This window comes from Myxine glutinosa, chromosome 4 (genome assembly GCF_964187855.1).
Source record: "Myxine glutinosa chromosome 4, kmMyxGlut1.1, whole genome shotgun sequence".
NCBI classification, from domain to species: Eukaryota; Metazoa; Chordata; class Myxini; order Myxiniformes; family Myxinidae; genus Myxine; species Myxine glutinosa.
Window position 1 is genome coordinate 209,353,851 of NC_136264.1, and position 18,904 is coordinate 209,372,754.

Here is an 18,904-nt window from a genome sequence, read left to right on the forward strand (position 1 = left end):
TAGAGTTCGTCATCACTGTCCTGTGTGTCGTATCCGACAATATAGTCCGCATCGTTTTCACAGTCCGTTCCACACAAGCAAAGGTCGGTCAAATTGATTGGAAAATCGAATTGGTCGAATGGTCGATCGAAGCGATTGGTCGAATGGTCGAATTGGTCGAATGGAATTGGTCGATTGGTCGAATTGGTCGAATCGAATTGGTCGGAATTGGCAAATGTAAACATTGATTTTCAGATTTTCCATGTAATAACGTTTCCAAAAATGTATAGGTTTGCTAATCTACCATGATTTTGAACGAAAAAACATAGTGAACCTGACTACCATGTCGATCACATTTCAAAATCATCATTGTATTGAGGAATTTCTGAAACCTCATACCTACCTTACGACACCTGCTGGGATCCCAAAACGTTCCACAGAAGGTTATTAGCGCTGAGGAAGCGCCTCTAGCGAATGACTTCCAGCCAGTGTAACGCGAATTCCTGTCACAGGAATTCTGAGATCATATAAGTGTGACGTGGCAGTTCCTGATTGGTTCGTGTTGGGGAACCCCTTCTCGCTGCCGACGTGACGTAAATTCGCGCACGCGCAGTGGTGAAGCGCGAGATTCGGCCCAAGGTTCTTATTATTATTATTATTATTTTTGTATACAAGATCTAGGCTCGAAATTCCATGCCCGAACCTCAGCGCAATCCAAGAGGATTCACTTGTTATATTTCCCTTTGGTAAAATATGCAACTGTAACGGTTACTAAATGCTGTTCACCTGTCATGTGATCAGATCCTCAGCTCTGATTGGTGCACGTTTGTGGGGACATACGGACAGACAAACGCTGTTCTAGCTGGCATTGCCCTACGAGCTACGCCGTAAAAAAACAAAAAAACATTCCATAATGGAGAAACGGTTTGTTGTTGGGAGAATCCGGGATTGGCCAAATTTCGAGAACCGAAGAGCGGAGAACACAAAAGCACAAGGAACTCGAGGTTTTTCCAAAAAAAAGGCAAATATTCCAGGTCAAACTTTAGAGTCACTGAGTGATCATCAGGGACTAACACTTAAGATGTGCCCTCTCTCGTGCCTCATTGTGGGTGGCAGAGGGTATGGGAGTAGTGCAGGTGAGACCACCTGACCCGATGGAGACCAAATGCACTTTGTATCGAATAACTCGAGGCAGCACGAATATTGGTGGAACCTGTGACACTTTTATTGCCATTATTCATCAACACAACAGTAAGGAGGTTAAACAATGGCATTTTGTATTTATGGAATAAACTATGGATTGCAATATCAGGACTATCAGTTACACAAATGGCAATTTTCCTTCCCCAATATGGATTTACCCGTCAGGATAACCTGGAGGTATGCACGCTTGCATCTGAGCTGTCTAATCTGGGTTCAAATCCTGACACAGATATAGTGGACGTTATAGATCCCACGGTGTCTCCTAATTCCAAATTCCTACTCACAAAGTCGAGGATCCCTCTTCCGAGTTCCGGCCCTCCGGGATTGTAACTCTTTCCAGCCAAACTGCGTTGGCAGAACCGACTTTTCTACAGAGTATGGTGCATGAGAAGAAGAAGAAGAAGAAGTAGAAGAAGAAGGGCGGAGGGATTTTCCCTGCAATATGAAATTTTTGCTTCATTATTCCACATGAGGTTTTTCACCAAATGCTAATCCTTACAGGCAGTGACGCTGACGGCTCAACAAGATTACTCGAGAGAGACGGTTATTTATGAAGCTTACAAAGGTGTAATTGCCATGACTGTTGAAATAAATATTAATTGACAGGTCATGAGGTCAGGAAAGTTTTAACTTGTTGTTTTTGTTTTACTAATCATCTGTTTTTTTATTTATTATGTACGTTTTTTGAGATTATCGAGCAGAGAGCTTGGAAGACTGTGCGCAGTCATTATATCGACAAAACCTCTTATATTATATACTTGCAATAAATACTCATGTTTGTAGTTCCTGATTCCCAACCATCCGATAATAAAATGTCAGATGGGTAATTTGCAGGTTGGGCGTTGAATCATAAAGTGTGACGTTCCTCGGAATAACTCGTCTGCAGTTATCGTACCCATGCCCTTATTCCTGGTACACTGAATCATGTAGTGAGGCAGTTACCTTCAAACAAATGGTCTTCAGTTCGCAGAAGGCTTCCCCAGCACCCTGCCCCCTCTCCGCTTCCCCAGCACCCTGCCCTCTCTCCACTTCCCCAGCGTCCCATCCCTCTCCACTTCCCCAGCACCCTGCCCCCTCTCCGCTTCCCCAGCACCCTGCCCCCTCTCCGCTTCCCCAGCACCCTGCCCCCTCTCCGCTTCCCCAGCACCTTGCCCTCTCTCCACTTCCCCAGCGTCCCATCCCTCTCCACTTCCCCAGCACCCTGCCCCCTCTCCGCTTCCCCAGCACCCTGCCCCCTCTCCGCTTCCCCAGCACCCTGCCCCCTCTCCGCTTCCCCAGCACCCTGCCCCCTCTCCGCTTCCCCAGCACCCTGCCCTCTCTCCGCTTCCCCAGCACCCTGCCCCCTCTCCGCTTCCCCAGCACCCTGCCCCCTCTCCGCTTCCCCAGCACCCTGCCCTCTCTCCACTTCCCCAGCGTCCCATCCCTCTCCGCTTCCCCAGCACCCTGCCCCTCTCCGCTTCCCCAGCACCCTGCCCTCTCTCCACTTTCCCAGCACCCTGCCCTCTCTCCACTTCCCCAGCGTCCCATCCCTCTCCACTTCCCCAGCACCCTGCCCCCTCTCCGCTTCCCCAGAACCATGACCCTCTCTGCTTCCCCAGCACCCTGCCCCCTCTCCACTTCCCCAGCACCCTGCCCCTCTCCACTTCCCCAGCACCCTGCCCCCTCTCCACTTCCCCAGCACCCTGCCCCCTCTCCACTCCTGCAGCATCCCGCCCCTCTTCGCTTCCCCAGCATCCCGCCCCCTCTCTGCTTCCCCAGCATCCCGCCTCCTCTCTGCTTCCCCAGCAACCCGCCCCCTCTCTGCTTCTCCAGCATCCTGCCCCCTCCATGCTTATTACCCCGCATCGCATTCCACCACCCCCTCCTAATGCCCAGGAGTACCTTTGGCAGTGCTTTCCCCTCTTCGCCACCTCCTGTTTGTCTGTGTGCTGTGTACCTCCCTCCTAACATGGACGACTCTGTTTACATCTCTCTCTCTCTGCCAACACGGTCCATCTCATTACTACCCATCCCAACTCTCTCTTCCTCACATGCAGTAATTTCAACTGTCACCATACCAATTGTTGTTGTGTTGTCACCATGCCTCTTCAATCAGCCCTGGCAATGCAGTAAAGGATTTCTGTGACTCCATGGGCCTCACCCAATCAGCTAACCTTCTGACCTACATTTCTCCAATGGTAGGCCCTCCCTTCTGGGCTTTGTAAAATCTAATTTCCAAACAAAATTAATGTCTCCTGTTCCCCTTCCACTCGAATAGGTTAATCTGATCATGTGTTTGAGAGAGTCAACGTTTCTCTGGGTGTTGCCAGAGAGCTGCCTCAGTGCCGTATAGTCACCCAAGCGGACTGGCAGGGACTGCCAGCTGCCCTCTCATGCCAAGACTGGGTCTTCATTTTCACCTCTCTATTAATACTGCCTGGGAATCTTGCCACACAAGCTTGCTTTCCCTGATGAACAGATTTTTACCATCTCGTCTCTGCTGTTATCATACTTGTCCTCTCGCCCCTGGAACACAGAATCGTGTGATGAGGGAGTTACCGACAAACAACTATGGCCCGATGCTCCATTGTTGTTTCATCCCCGGGTTCCCCTTCCTCTTCTTTCATCCCCCTTCTTGCGGGTTTGGACTTGTATTCAACTTGTTCTCTCGTATCCATATGTCTCCTCTCCTTCCCTTGCGCTCATTCTTTCCCTCGCCTGTTCTTCCTCCAGGTGTCCCACTGTTGATTCCAAGCTTCACTCTGTTCTTTCTGTGTTCCACTCTGTGTTCCAGCTCTCCCACGAGCCTCGACCATGCAAAAAAAAAAAAAAAAACTCTAGAACTGGCATCACGTGATGAAAATAAGAAAAACAAGAACAACTATTTGAAGCAGTAACAAACTAAGTAAGACAACATTTTATCAAAAAAGAACTTTCACAAAAATCTTGTTTTGATAATTCACATCTTTGTGCAAAAAGTCATCTTCTCTTAACGCTCTCTTTGCACAAACTCTTCCAATTTTTTTTTTGCAGATTACAAAGTTTTTTCCCCCACCCGGTTTAATTGGAGTTTTGCTTTATGCGCTCTTTGTGACCTCAGGGCTCAATGGTGTGATTACACCAACTATGGGAATGAGTTGTGATTTGCTGTTCATTATTTCAGCTGCACCAGAGAAGCAGCCGAGACTTTTGAAATAGTCGCCGAAGTCAATGATACCTGTTCGGAGCATTACAATTTGCACTACAATAACAACCGAACTTGTTGTCGATTAATCAATCGACTACAAGTTCGATTAATGGAGGAATTTAATGACTTTTCACTGTTTCTTTGTTTCTCATGGCTGAACTTTTTAATTATCCGCACACGAGAAGCGAAAAGCGGGATTATAGACGAGATGGATGTATGTGAAATGTGAATGTTAGGTGCCTTTTTGGGTAAAAGTTGGGAACCTCACTTTTTAACATAATTAGGATATGCTGAATTCGAGTAACCCGGTTCCCAAGCCAAAATTTGAGTTTTTGACCTTCTAATTAGCATAAACAAAATGGCCGCCAAATTGCCGTTTTTTGGACAATTTGTTTGAACAAGCATTTATATATCATGTATATATACATGCAGCTCTTTTACTTTAACTTCACAACTTTTACCCCAAAATGCACCTAGAAGCTTATACATGGCCTTTTTTCATAAATCCGTCTAGTCTATATTATGGTTGGTGACATATTGAAAGAGACATTCAAACTGATATTGAAATTGGACACCATAAAATGGGAAATGGTTTTGATAAGACAACGTTTCATACAACCATTTATTCTAAAATTAAGTATACATGTCCATGAAGCAGAAACATTCAGGAATGTCACACATGTTGTTTTGCCAAACTACATCAAATTCATACAAGGGGTCTGATCATCACTCTGTTGCTGACAGGCACACATTGATGTGCACCTCAACTCTGAATTGCGACATTTAGTCAGGTTCACTATGTTAACAAATATAAATTCGTTCAAAATTTTGGTAGATTAGCAAAACTATACATTTTTGGAATATTCAGAGCATGAGGAATCCAAAAATTAATGTTTACATTTGCGTAGACACCTTTGCGAAAATGACACTCAGGACAGTGATGAAGATAGTCAGGTTCACCATGTTAACAAATATAATTTCTTTCCAAATTTTGGGATTAGCAAACCTGTACATTTTTGGAATCTTCAGAGCATGGAGAATCTGAAAATCAATGTTGGCATTTGCACAGACACCTGCATGGGCGCCATTTTGGATTTTGAAAATGGCCGCCATAAAATACATATTTTGCGCGATCTCGGCTTCTAGTCAACCTAGAGACTTAATTAAATATGCTAATCCTATGTTTTCTGGGTCAAGGAATCCAATAAAGGCCTCAAAATAGTGCTCAGGATTATAGAAAAGCAACAAACAAAGGTAATTGAAAACCATTGTCTTTATATTTGTGATATAACTGTATTATGTAATACATGATATTGCAAGTCCTTTGAAGTTATAGGTTGTTATAGGAAGTTATAGGTAGTATCAGATTGAACTTTAAGTCCTATACACAGGATCTACGAGGTCTATACCGTTCAGGAATATGCTTTTACAGATCTTCATCTCTGTCCTGAGGGTCATTATCGCAAAGGTGTCTACGCAAATGTAAACATTAATTTTTGGATTCCTCATGCTCTGAATATTCCAAAAATGTATAGTTTTGCTAATCTACCAAAATTTTGAACGAAAAAACATAGTGAACCTGACTAATTTGCAGCGCTGAGTCTTGCATTGCTTCTGGCATGCGCAACAAATCATCTCGAGGAAACTTTCTGGGATTGGACTCAGTGACATCAGAATCGGCTCTAGTCCTGAATCGCCACGTTTCCATCCCATTTCCACAGGTGCAGGAAGGTCAGGTATGGCACAATGAGCATTTCTCCATGCCATGGCTTTATAGTGTAATCGCATCAAATGGAAATGAAGAGCATCACTTGTCGGTGACATTGCTTCTGGTTTACCAGTCTTGGAGAACAACATATGTCGTGCTGAATCAACAGTGGAACCCTCAAAATTCAAAACTCAAAATTCGGCTTGGGAACCGGGTTAATCGAATTCAGCATACCCTAATAATGTTAAAAAGTGAGGTTCCCAACTTTTACCCAAAAATGCACCTAGAAGCTTATGCATGGCCTTTTTCCATAAATCCGTCTCGTCTAGTGATTGGTTCACTCCTGTCTGTCTACAAACGTCAGTTTATGATCGAGGAATTTAATTTCAATTGAATATTTTATTTTGACAACGAATTGAATCATGAATCGGAAAACGAACCTGTAGTTTAGCAGTCACTCTATCTACCTGTCTGGGAGTCAATCGGAATTGAAAATCATTCCAAACAGGTCACTTACTGTTTTTGAGGATGTTTTAAAGGACACAAACAACAGGTTTGAACAGCTAATGTAACGTGTTAAATAAGGTGGTGTATAAGACACTGTATCAACGGCAGTAAACTTCCGGAATTGTTTTTCTACGACCTTTAAAATCTTTACTTCATTTCAATTGAATTATATACTTGAATAATGTAGAACATAAATCGCCTTTTTGACAATTTAAAACTCCTTCCGTTTCGCAGTACTTTGACTAAATAATAGGGCATTTTACCGAATTACGACCAATCAAATTTTCTGCTCGTAGACCCCGCCCATGTCCTTCTTTCACAAGAGAGTGTGGAGTAAGATCTTTTATGAACTCTAGTTTATACTGATATCAATGCACATGTCAAACTAATGGAGGTACTCGATATGGAAGAGCAGAAGTGATTACTCTTGGAATTTATGGAGACGGACAAACGGCAGGATATTTTTGATCGTACCAATCCTCGGGTATACTTGGGAGTGTGGTTTGGGTGTGTGGGAGAGTGGGGGGCGGAGGGGTAGAGGGAGATTTCTGCTCGATTGCCTCATTGACTGTGGAGGAAAAAGCAATGGTGCAATATGGTGCTGTAGGTATCTAGAATACCTGGAGAGTTAAATAACCTTCCTTGGAGTCAATTGTGTTTGTTGTTTGTCTGTAGTTAAATCCTGTGTTATCTGCTTTCTCTGTCTGCATGTGTCTGTGTATTTTGTGTGACAGCTTTTCCATGAGCCTTAGACCCTGTCCTTGAATAAAGAAACCCTCTAATAATATGTAATGCAGTATCGAGTGGGTATTGTGCAGAGTACATCTCTTCCTGCTGGTAGATTCTTCACAAGTATGTTTAATTCAACAATACGTAATGAAACTAGAACGACATTCGGTAAAGAACCTTTCTGTATCAGGCTGAACAGTTTACGTTTTGTATCCCACTGATAGGCTGGATCTGCATCCGGACTTGAACCAAAATCGAATACATTTGTCCTGGTCACACACCCAACCTGTCCACCTAGTTACCTGGTTACACTCCCAACCTGTCCACCTAGCTACCTGGTCACACACCCAACCTATCCACCTAGTTACCTGGTCACACACCCAACCTATCCACCAAGTTACGTCTGAATCTGTCCACAATGTTTTGACATATCCTGCTCACAAACACAAACAAACAAGAAAGATGTTGTGCCCAGAAACGATACTTGCGAAATCCAAAAGAAATAATATGCTTCCAGATTTTGATTGGCGAACTAATTCAGTGTTCCGATATGGAAATTCTGTTCCACCTTGTAGAGTACCTAGCCTCCAGGTGGGTGGAGATTCCGGATTACTTGCTGAAAAAAGTATAGTCGATATGTTGCAAGAAGACTCTAAAGATGATTGTGTGGTGTGAATCTAAAGGGGTCTAACGGGTCTTTTGGTCTAAAGGGTCTAAGGTGTCCAAGGGGTGTAAATGTTTCAAGGGTCTAAGTTGTCCAAATGGTCTATAATGGTCCATAATAGTCGAAATGAGCTTTGAGGGTCTATAAGGGTCTTAATGGGTCTAGATATCTCAATGGTATTTTCCCATTGTAGTTAGGGTCTAAATGTATCCAATGGGTCGAAAGGTCTAAGGATCAAAATGTCTAAGCGGTGTAAAGATTCTTAAAAGGTCCAAATGGTTTAAAATGTTTTAGTGGTCTAAATGTCGAAGCCGTTTAAAGGTCAAATCGGTCTAAAAGGTATGTTCCAACAGTAGTTACAGGTCTAAAGGGTCCAAATGGGTCTATAGGGTCTTAAAGATCTTTGGGTTCAAAGGGGTTGAAGAGTTCTAAAGGGTCTAACATGGTCTGTAGGGTCTTGGGGTTTTAAAGGATTGAATGGTGTATAGGTTCTTAGGGGTTTCAGGGTTCCAATACAGTATGTAGGGTGTGCGTGATCTTATGGGACTAATGGGTCCACAGTGTTTTAGGGGTCTAAAGGGTCTGTGGGGTCTTAGGGCACTAAAACGTTTTATGGGATCTTAGGGTTCTAATGGGTCTGACGTGGTCTGTAGGGTCTTAAGTGGCTAAGGGTTCTAAAGGGTCTAAACTATTCGTTTCAACAGTAGTTACAGGTCTAAAGGGTCTAAGGCAGTGTTTCTCAGCTTGATTTACCAGACGACCCAGCCAAACTGGTAATTGGTCATCGCAGGACCCTTTGTTATCCCAACAATGATTTAAAAAACAACAGGAATGGTGATTTTGAAAAATCCCACTTTACTGGGGAAAACACAGGGTTTATTCAAGTGGGTGCCTTTTTTAAAGCTATGTGTGGACAATGGCCTGGGCCCATTAGTGCTATCCCTGACTACATGGGGAACAAAAATATGGGCCATTTTGATCTCGTTTTTGCACACATTTAAATTCGTGGATTAGTCTTACTCAGCGGACATCATAGCTCGCTCTCGACATCGATAAGTCTGTTTCTCGCTTTAGTTTTGATCACGACTAATCTTGAGAATGCAACGTCCCATAAGTAAGTTGTTGGAACATCATTAGGACTTGTGTAAATACCTTGTAAAGTTACACATATTTGCCCCTCGTCTTGAGGCAAAGGTCGATCAAATTCACACTAGATTTGTGCAGCATTTTGGCATCTCCATCACGGCGTAACTACAGGAGCTCTTCCTGAACATTATCCTCCTCCACAGCACCGATTTGGCACAGAATTGGGGTTCGAATAAGTGAGAAGAGTCTTTGAAACCCAGGGACCCAGGGAAGTAGAGCTCCAAGTCCACTTTGCGTTTGTGCAAGTTCACATGCACAAATCATGTCTTTAATCTCACATGGATCCGCCTCGGCCTCCTGCAAACTGTTCCAGTGTAGGCAAGGCGGTGAAATGGGACTTCTCCACTTTCATGACCCAAAGTTCAAGTTTGTCCTTGAAAGCATGAATTTTATCTGTTGCCTCGATGATAGTTATTTCATGTCCCAGCAGCGCTGTATTCAGGATGTTGAGTCTGCCAAAAATGTCCACTAAATAATCCAACTTCAACAGCCATGTCACGTTCGAGGTATGAAAACAGCTCCACCACCTTCTTCTGCCTCAATAATTGAGCGACCTCAACCCGGAGCTTGAACGTGCGGTCAAGAACCTTGCCTCTCAATAACCATCGCACGGCTGTGTGGAAGAGGAGCATTTCATATTGACCTCCTGTGTTTCTCTGTTGAAGTGAATTAGGAAAGACACACTCATACATTATGAAAAGTGCTTACAAAAGAAAGACATGTACAGTGTACACGTACTAAAGGTAACATCCCAGGGGCGGATCCAGGAATTTCAAGACGGGGGGGGGGGGGGAGGGGGTGCATGAAACTATAGCGCTTGAGGGGGGTGATAAAGGGGGGGCCTGGGGGTCCTCCCCCAGGAAATTTTAAAAAATTGATCGTCAGAAACGTCATTTGTGCGTTCTTGAAAGTTCAACAGTTCAGCAGATTCGCACCCCCTGCACCCTCATCCTGGATCGGAGGGGGGTGGGGGTGCGCACCCCCTGCACCCCCCTCCCCCTGGATCCGCCCCTGCATCCGGACTGACGTTACTGACTGCCGAACGGTTACCCTTATTGTGATGCCATGCAGGCGGCTGATACCGGAAGCTGGAATGGACAAGCAAGTCCTTCTTACAGCTGTATATGGGGGACATTTGTCACCTATAGGATTTAATTTTAGAACTTACAGTCAGATGAGGATTTCATTGATCGTAATCTGCCATTTTTATGTGTTATAGTCCATAACACATAAAGTAATTCATAGTCCAGGTGGTATGTGCACTTCTCAGACACCCCAAGGAATCAAGAGCAAAAAAAATCTGTTTGATTTACGCCATGATCTGTTAATGACCTTCGACCTTTTGACCTAAAAACAATAGGCTTCCAGCTTGTCACTACCTCTACTAGGTGGTGAGGTTCCGTGAAGATCCAGGTAAAATTGTAATGTGTAGGCAATTTACAGACAGCCCAGACATTATACTTACTAATCTTCGATTTTGCAAGTAAAAAACTAGACTGGCACTCGCCAGGGCCCATACCTGCAGCGCTCGCTAGTTTTTCCCACTGACACGTCACATCTGGGTTTGGACCTGAACAAAAATCTGATCCCTCTCTCTCTCCTCTCTCTCTCTCTCACTCTCCTCTCTCTCTCTCTCCTCTCTCTCTCCTCTCTCTCTCTCCTCTCTCTCTCTCCTCTCTCTCTCTCCTCTCTTTTCTCTCTCTCCTCTCTCTCTTGTTACGTGCTCCTCCCCAACCCCCGGTCACGGTGTACCTCCGAGCCCCGAGAGGAGGCACGGCAGAAAAATGTGTTGTTCTGCATGTCAGAGATCAATGGTGAAGCCACACCAATTGTTACCAACAAACAAATATTGTATTAAGATCACACAAGAATAACAGTACAACAACAATAGTAATCACTTGTACAACCAATATATATTTCCTATGATGGTACCATCAGGTTCGTACAATATAACTCACTGTGCTCCAAGTGAGCGAAAAGAAGAACATTCCCCAATGTCTCTATTCCGGCATCAAGCCCAAGTCGATCCGCTCCAGCGATTGTCAGAACGATGTCCACTCAAGACCAGAATCCCGTTCGGATGACAGTCACAGTCACGCGGCCAAAGCTGCACAAAGGTGCCCTCAAGGCGACGGGGAAATCCAAAGGCGCCCTCAAGGCGACGGGGAAATCACACCCTCGGGTATGGACGTTTCCCGGCTCCAAACCGGCGAACCGCAGATTTACCTTCAAAATCCACGTTACACACACACACACCAGATAAACGTCTGGATGCGGTGAAAATGGTTGAAGCGAAGTGAAAAACCTTGCGTGATGCGCAAAGCGCGTGAGTCAAAATGGCCGATGGCCCGTTCTCAAGGCGTAACGGCACGACGATGATTCTCCTCGGAATCAACCGCAAAACCTGACACGCAGGTAGATCTGTCACAGCGATAACAACTCTGTCGCAAGAATCCCTTTCCCAGGAAACCCAAAGTTCGCTGGTGACCTCCGTTCATCAACGTTTGCTCCAGACCTCGAAGCAGCTCGGCTTCTTCCCCGACTCACTCGCTCCGCCTTTTCCTCCTCCTCCTCTTCGTCGTCGTCCGGTTCCGGCTTCATTTAAAACATTGACTTTTTTACCTTTTGAAAATAGTAACCTCTAGCTCCCTTAAACGACACCATAATAGTACATGGAATCAAAAATATTTACAATGGATGAAAAGCACAACAACGGAAGTGATGAATCAGTAACACTTCCCCCCCTCAAGAAAGAAAGTTTGAACATAGTGAAAACTTTATTTGCAGGCAAAAACTCTTTTAACAAACAAAAGTAAAACTCACACCCAAATCATCAATTCCCGTGAGCAACGATAATTAATATTTCCCAAAATAAAGCAACAAAACTTTTAAACAACCTACAGAAATTTCCAAAGTTAGTTCACTCTGGACAAAGCATCAGCAACGACATTGTCCCTGCCCTTTACATGCTCAATTTCCAAAGTTGAACTCCTGTAAAGCCAAACTCCATCTCATCAACCTCTGGTTTTTATTTTTCATTTTTTTGAATGAAGGTTAAGGGGTTGTGATCAAAAATCCAAAGCAAAGCAAATCTATAGCACTTTTTTAAGGAGGCCGAGCTGAGAGCCAGGTTTCATGGTGGTTGGGTGGTGAGGCCTGTAAGTATTCACTGCATGGACGCATTTAGGAACGTGGAGTTCATGGGTTAATCCGTGTAGGAATCTTGTTCGGCTGCTCCTGAGCCCTCAGTGCTTCCAACTGTCTTGATCATAAAAATCATAATCACGGTTGTAGAGTCGGGTGCTGTAGTCATGTGCGTAGCAGTCCCCATCTCGGCTACCACCGTAATAGTCATCCTGTCGAGAGTTGCCAAAACTGCGCTGCTACTGCTGGGAGCCTCCATAGTAATCACGACTGCGGCCGCCACCAAAACTACTACTCCAACCCCGGGAGCCATAGCCACCCCTGAAACGACCTCCACGTTTCCTCCTCTGTAGCCCCCTCGACGCTCATGGCCTGCCATCTCTACTGTTATGGTCCGACCATCCAAATCCTTGCCATTCAAATCCTTTTCTGCATCTTTGGCGTCCTTTGTGTTTTCAAACGTGACAAAGCCAAACCCTCTCGACTTTTGCGTCTCCCTTTCTTTTATCAGCAGCACTTCCAAGAGTGGTCCATATTTGCCAAAGATAGAGTCCAGAACATCTCCACTTGTGTCAAAGTTCAGTCCACCTACCAAGAGCATGCAAACATTGCCTCCATCCATGACTTGTGTGTGCTGACACTTAGTTTCAGGGTACTCGACAAGAAGTGACTGTGCAAAGCGTGACGTCAGTACCTTCTCCTTCTCTTCAGGGTGCTTCCTACCCATAGCACGAGTTGCGGCACAAGATGGAAAGATACCCGCAATCTTCTGCTCTAACTGTGCGGTGTTATTTTCCATACTAGGCTTTTCAACAAACACCGGATTACCAGAAACTTGACCACCGGCCAAATCATTCCCGATAACAAAAGAGATTCCCTCTACAGGAAGAGTGGCTTGTAAACCTACGGTGACCGGTCCTGACACCAAATCAGACTTCAAATGGATGACATGAAGTGGAGCTTTAACATAACCACCAACTCCCTGTTAAAGAACACTAACACCAGTTGCCGTCTTCTCTGACAATGGCAAAATGCCTTCAAGCATCAAAGATTGATGTGCTCCTGTGTCCCTCAATACCCTAACAGGTCTCTGGTTAGTCAAGTCTCCATCCAGTGACACAAACCCCTCTGAAATAAAAGGGTTGTAACCCTCTTGAACAAGGTCGTTCTGTGATGCCGTAACTTTGACATGGGAACCTTCACAAGGCACTGTCCTCCAAGGACGATTTCTCGCATTGGCAATGCATTTGGAGTTGCACTAGTCTGACTCCGCTCCTGATTTTTCCTTTTCAGGGCATAACATTGGGACATCAAATGCCCAGGTTTCTTGCAAAAAGCGCAAGTAGGCCCGGAGGAAAAACTCGTAGTCTGCCTCGGGCCCCCCGGAAGATAAGTCTGTCATCGTAAGTCGGAAGATAAGTCATAAGTCGGAAGATAAGGAAGATAAGACATCCAAGGAACTGTAGTCTTCTGATCCCTACAAGTCGCGATATCAGATTTGTCCTCGTAGTCATCTCTAGGCCGCCTCCATGAATATTTGTTCTCCGCACCTGATTTACCATAACTCCCCTGGCTAACTCTAGGTGGGAAGATAGGTTTGTGGAACCCCATCCTGTGTGTCAAGGCATAGTCATCTGCCACGGTTGCTGCCTCATACAACTCTGGTACTTTCTTTTCATCCAGATGTACTTTAATGTCCGCGTGGACACACTGTTTGAATTCCTCCACCAAGATCAATTGTCGCAACCGGTTGAAGTCTTTCCCATTCCCCTTCGAGTCACACCACCGATCAAACATGGTTTCCTTCATTCTGGCAAACTCCACATGGGCCTCACTCTCCCTCTTCCTGGCATTCCTGAATTTTTGCCGGTAAACTTCAGGGACCAATTCATAGGCTTTGAGAATGGTTTTCTTCACTATCTCATAATCTGCACATTGGTAAATCGGTAAAGCCGAATAGATATCTTTAGCTTTACCCACCAAAACACTTTTGCACTAACATAGTCCAGGACCCTACAGACCATTTTAGCATTTGAGCCACTTTCTCAAAGTGTAAAAAAAACTTGGCTACCTCCTTTTCATTGAAGGGTGGAACCAGCCCCACATGCCTACCAACATCCCAAGTGTTCTGACTCGTTGTCGAACTAGCCGGCATGGATACTACTTCTCTCCGTTCTCCCATTAATTCCAGCTCCTTGAGATTAAGTTCCTTCTGATACTCCATGTCACGTTCCTTTAACTCCCTTTCAGCTCTCCTTTCCCCTGCTCTTTCCTCTGCTCTTCTTTTTTCTTCAGCTCTCCTTTCCTCTGCTCTTTTCTCCTCGAGTTTTCGTTCCTGTTATGCTCTTCTTTCCTCGAGTTCCCTTTCAGCTCTCCTTTCCGCTGCTCTTCTCTCCTCGAGTTCTCGTTCCTGTTATGCTCTTCTTTCCTTGAGTTCCCTTTCAGCTCTCCTTTCCTCGGCTCTTCTCTTCTCGAGTTCTCATTCCTGTTCTGCTCTTTCCTTTCCTCTGCTTTTACCCTTTCCTGGCTCTGCAGTTGCATCTCCATTTTCTGGAGCTCCACATTTTCTTTTTCCTCGGGTAACCAATCCAAGGCTACCTCTTTCCATGTTCCTTGTCCCACCAGAGATTCTACCACCAATTTCTGCATCTCTGCTTTCTTCATATGAGCTCGGACATCCAAGGTAAAATATTTGGCCAATATCAAGAGTTCCGATCTTTTTAACGCTTGGAACTGTGCCTCATTAGGGGATGCCGCAAACCTTTCTGCATCAAACACCATGGTGACTATCAGTTAACACCTGTTAACCTTCACACAAAAAATTTCAATTTTTTTTTTTTTTGAAAAATTTGGGAAAGTTAGAAAAATTCCAAATTTGGGGATTTTGGGAATGTTAGGGAATTCTATCCCGGACGAATGTTAGGGAATTTAATCCCGGATGAGATTTAGGAATTTAATCAGCATAGACGAGCCCACAATTTCAATTTGGGCCAATCCCGGACGAGCCTCCAATTCCCGTTACGTGCTCCTCCCAAACCCCCGGTCACGGTGTACCTCCGAGCCCCGAGAGGAGTCACGGCAGAAAAATGTGTTATTCTGTATGTCAAAGATCAATGGTGAAGCCACACCAATTGTTACCAACAAACAAATATTGTATTAAGATCACACAAGAATAACAGCACAACAACAATAGCAATCACTTGTACAACCAATATATATTTCCTATGATGGTACCATCAGGTTCGTACAATATAACGCACTGTGCTCCAAGTGAGTGAAAAGAAGAACATTCCCCAATGTCTCTATTCCGGCATCAATCCCAAGTCGATCCGCTCCAGCGATCGTCAGAACGATGTCCACTCGAGACCAGAATCCCGTTCGGATGACAGTCACAGTCACGCTGCCAAAGCTGCGCAAAGGTGCCCTCAAAGCGATGGGGAAATCACACCCTCGGGTATGGACGTTTCCCGGCTCCAAACCGGCGAACCACAGATTTACCTTCAAAATCCATGTTACACACACACACCAGATAAACGTCTGGATGCGGTGAAAATGGTTGAAGCAAAGCGAAAAACCTTGCGCGATGCGCAAAGCGCACGGGTCTAAATGGACGATGGCCCGTTCTCGAGGCGTAAAGGCACGACGATGATTCTCCTCGGAATCAACCGCAAAACCTGACACACAGGTAGATCTGTCACAGCGACAACAACTCTGTCGCAAGAATCCCTTTCGCGGGAAACCCGAAGTTCGCTAGTGACCTCCGTTCGTCAACGTTTGCTCCAGACCTCGAAGCAGCTAGGCTTCTTCCCCGACTCACTCGCTCCGCCTTTTCCGCCTCCTCCTCCTCCTCCTCTTCGTCGTCGTCCGGTTCCGGCTTCATTTAAAACATTGACTTTTTTACCTTTTGAAAATAGTAACCTCTAGCTCCCTTAAACGACAACAATAATAGTGCATGGAATCAAAAATATTTACAGTGGATGAAAACCACAACAATGGAAGTGACGAATACGTAACACTCTCCTCTCTCTCTCTCTCCTCTCTCTCCTCTCTCTCTCTCCTCTCTATCTCTCCTCTCTTTCTCTCTCCTCTCTCTCTCCTCTCTCTCTCCTCCCTCTCTCTCCTCCCTCTCTCTCCTCTCTGTCTGTCTCTGTCTGTCTCTGTCTGTCTGTCTCTGTGTCTGTCTCTGTGTCTCTCTCTAACTCAATTTCTGTCGTGGGCCTGACTTTGTGAAGGCGGGGGGGGGGGGGGGGGGGGTTCTCTGGGTATACAACAACAATAACAACAACTCTCCAGGGCCTTATACAGATGAAGTGCATGAACTCATGGATCAACAGGCGATGCAATGAGTGAAAGATGTCAAACTGTTATTCTGCATCAACAATCAAAATTCGCTCAATACTCCATATGCAAGGCAAGCAGGCAGCATGGAAGTCTCTCACCGTATACTAGGCAAGAACCGCTCCCGTCGACGAAAAGGGATGCTCTTTTGTTTTGTACTATACAAATATAGTGTAACACCTATTAGAAAGAGCAAGCATCCAATTTAGTAAATTCTGCTGTTTCTGGAAAACCTTGCGAACATAGTAAACAAAGAGATTGCACAAGATGCAAAAGCTGTCTTGATTAAAAAGGACACGATCCGTGCATAAACAAAATGTCCTTCCATAATGAGGAAACGACTTTCCCTCTAATCATTCAAACACTGCAGCCACCTACGGGAAGTTCTCCGTCTCTGGTGGTTCACCTGAAATTGACCTGAAAATGACATGCAAGGGCATTTTTGTGCTCCTCTGTTAGATATTGCCATGCATGTTGACTTGGAATGCTTCCCTACCGCCGATTCCCAGTGGGCCACGATGCTTGCGTAGACTGCGTATTGCCATCTCCTTCAAGTCATGGTGAGCCGAGTGCAGGTAATGGCGGTACAATCGTGTGTTTAGAGGACAGTTGTAATATTTTTGGACTGAACGGGTCTCGCCAATTTCATGCGATTAAATTTTTTCAAAAATCAGGCATTTGGAAGGTGATGTCATGCGTCGTTATTAGGGCCATCGCCTGATGACGATCTTCAAATTCTACAATCTAGAGCATTCTGAACAATCCTGGGACTTGTGATGTTCCTTCCATGCACAGAATTGTGGAGCTGTCCGTACTCGCTTGTGAAGGTTAAAAAGATGTCATTGTATCCTTCCGACAGAGTAGGCCGTCACGTACTGGAGTCCTAACCTGAATGCAAATTCCCTGCACGATTGCTGAAACCTCGCAAGGGGAAAAGCCAAGATGGCAGCTCATTGACCTGACTGTCAAGGATGCGTGGAAGGATGGGAGCAATGCGGAGGCAATGAAAGAAAACGAGAAAAGCTGATCTTCAAAAGTATGCTTTTGTTTAAAGTTTCTAAAAATATTATTTGTAATGTCATAAATCGATTCCTCCAAGACAAATATAACCCCTAGGATTGTAGGATAAGCTGTATATGTGGCTGTTTTGTATTCACTACTGCCCTTGTTTCTGTCGAGTGCATTCAATATTTCCAAGAACCAAGATTGGAAAGAATGTTTGGCTTTGGAACATTTAAGGACCCCGACCTATTATGTGGGCAAGGGAGGGTTAAATGAGGAAAGAGAATGAGAAGGGGAAGGAGTGTGTCAGGTATAGTTGGGTAATGGGACAGAGAAATAGGAATAGGATATGGGGTAGTTGTAGTTAGGGGAAGGGAAAGGTAATTTGAACATTTGTCAAGGGGTTTCTTGGAATGTGGAATTGCACATGTAATGGATGAGAAACCCAGCTGTATTCAAGGAAATTTGATAATCAACAGGGAAGCCATTTCGGCCATCTTGATGTACATTTAATAGTCCAGGTCTCATTTTGAGCGACTATTTATTTGCCTATATTATGACGTCAAAACACAGGTTGTGGTCTTCTTGGCAAATACAATGCTAGAAAATTGATTCAAATCCCAAGCGTTCGAGTTTGCGACAAATCTAAACTGACAAGGTAAACCCATCATGTGACTGTCTAAACGAGTACGTACGTTGTCTCTTTCTCTCTCTCTCTGTCTCTGTCTCTCTCTCTCAGGCTGATTCTCAGGGACTTTCTCTCTCTCTCACCGCAGGCAGGTTGGTGGTCTTTCTGTCTTCTACCGACTCTTCTCCGGCCTTGCTCCCCCTGCTCTGTCCCCCAAATATTCCTTCAGGACAGAGCAACCCTCTTCTGGTGAAATTGCCAAAATCAAGACTCTCTGCTCACCTTCACTCTTTCATTCCTCGTTTCTCCCACCTCTGGAACAAACTCCCTCACTCCCTTCAATCCCTCTCCTCCCTCCAGGTCTTTAAAACAGCTGTTCAGCACCATCTCTTGTCTTCCCCAATCCAAAACCTTGATCTTTTCTACCCCGTTAAAACACCCCAAATCCACCTCATTAAATCCCCAACTTCTTTCCTGAAATTCCTAGTAGTGTTAATTTGCTTTATACCATGTACTCCTCCCTCCCCCCCCCCCCCACAACCCTCCCCTTTCCACAGATCTACCGACGTCCTTGTTCTCGTCTGTTTTTGTGCTTGTGTGCTTCCCTCTCTCCCTCCCCTATTGTCTCCCGCTGCCTTCATTGTATGTTTTATGTGTCTGTGCATGTTTTCATGTTCAATGTGTTAGCAG

General features: G+C 45.0%; 1 protein-coding gene across 1 annotated transcript in view; it reads left to right on the forward strand.

The window, feature by feature from the left end:
- LOC137426023 (glycine receptor subunit beta) overlaps positions 1 to 18,904 on the forward strand; it is a 253,604-nt gene that overhangs the window by 234,225 nt on the left and 475 nt on the right. The gene's annotated exons all lie outside the window — the stretch shown is intronic.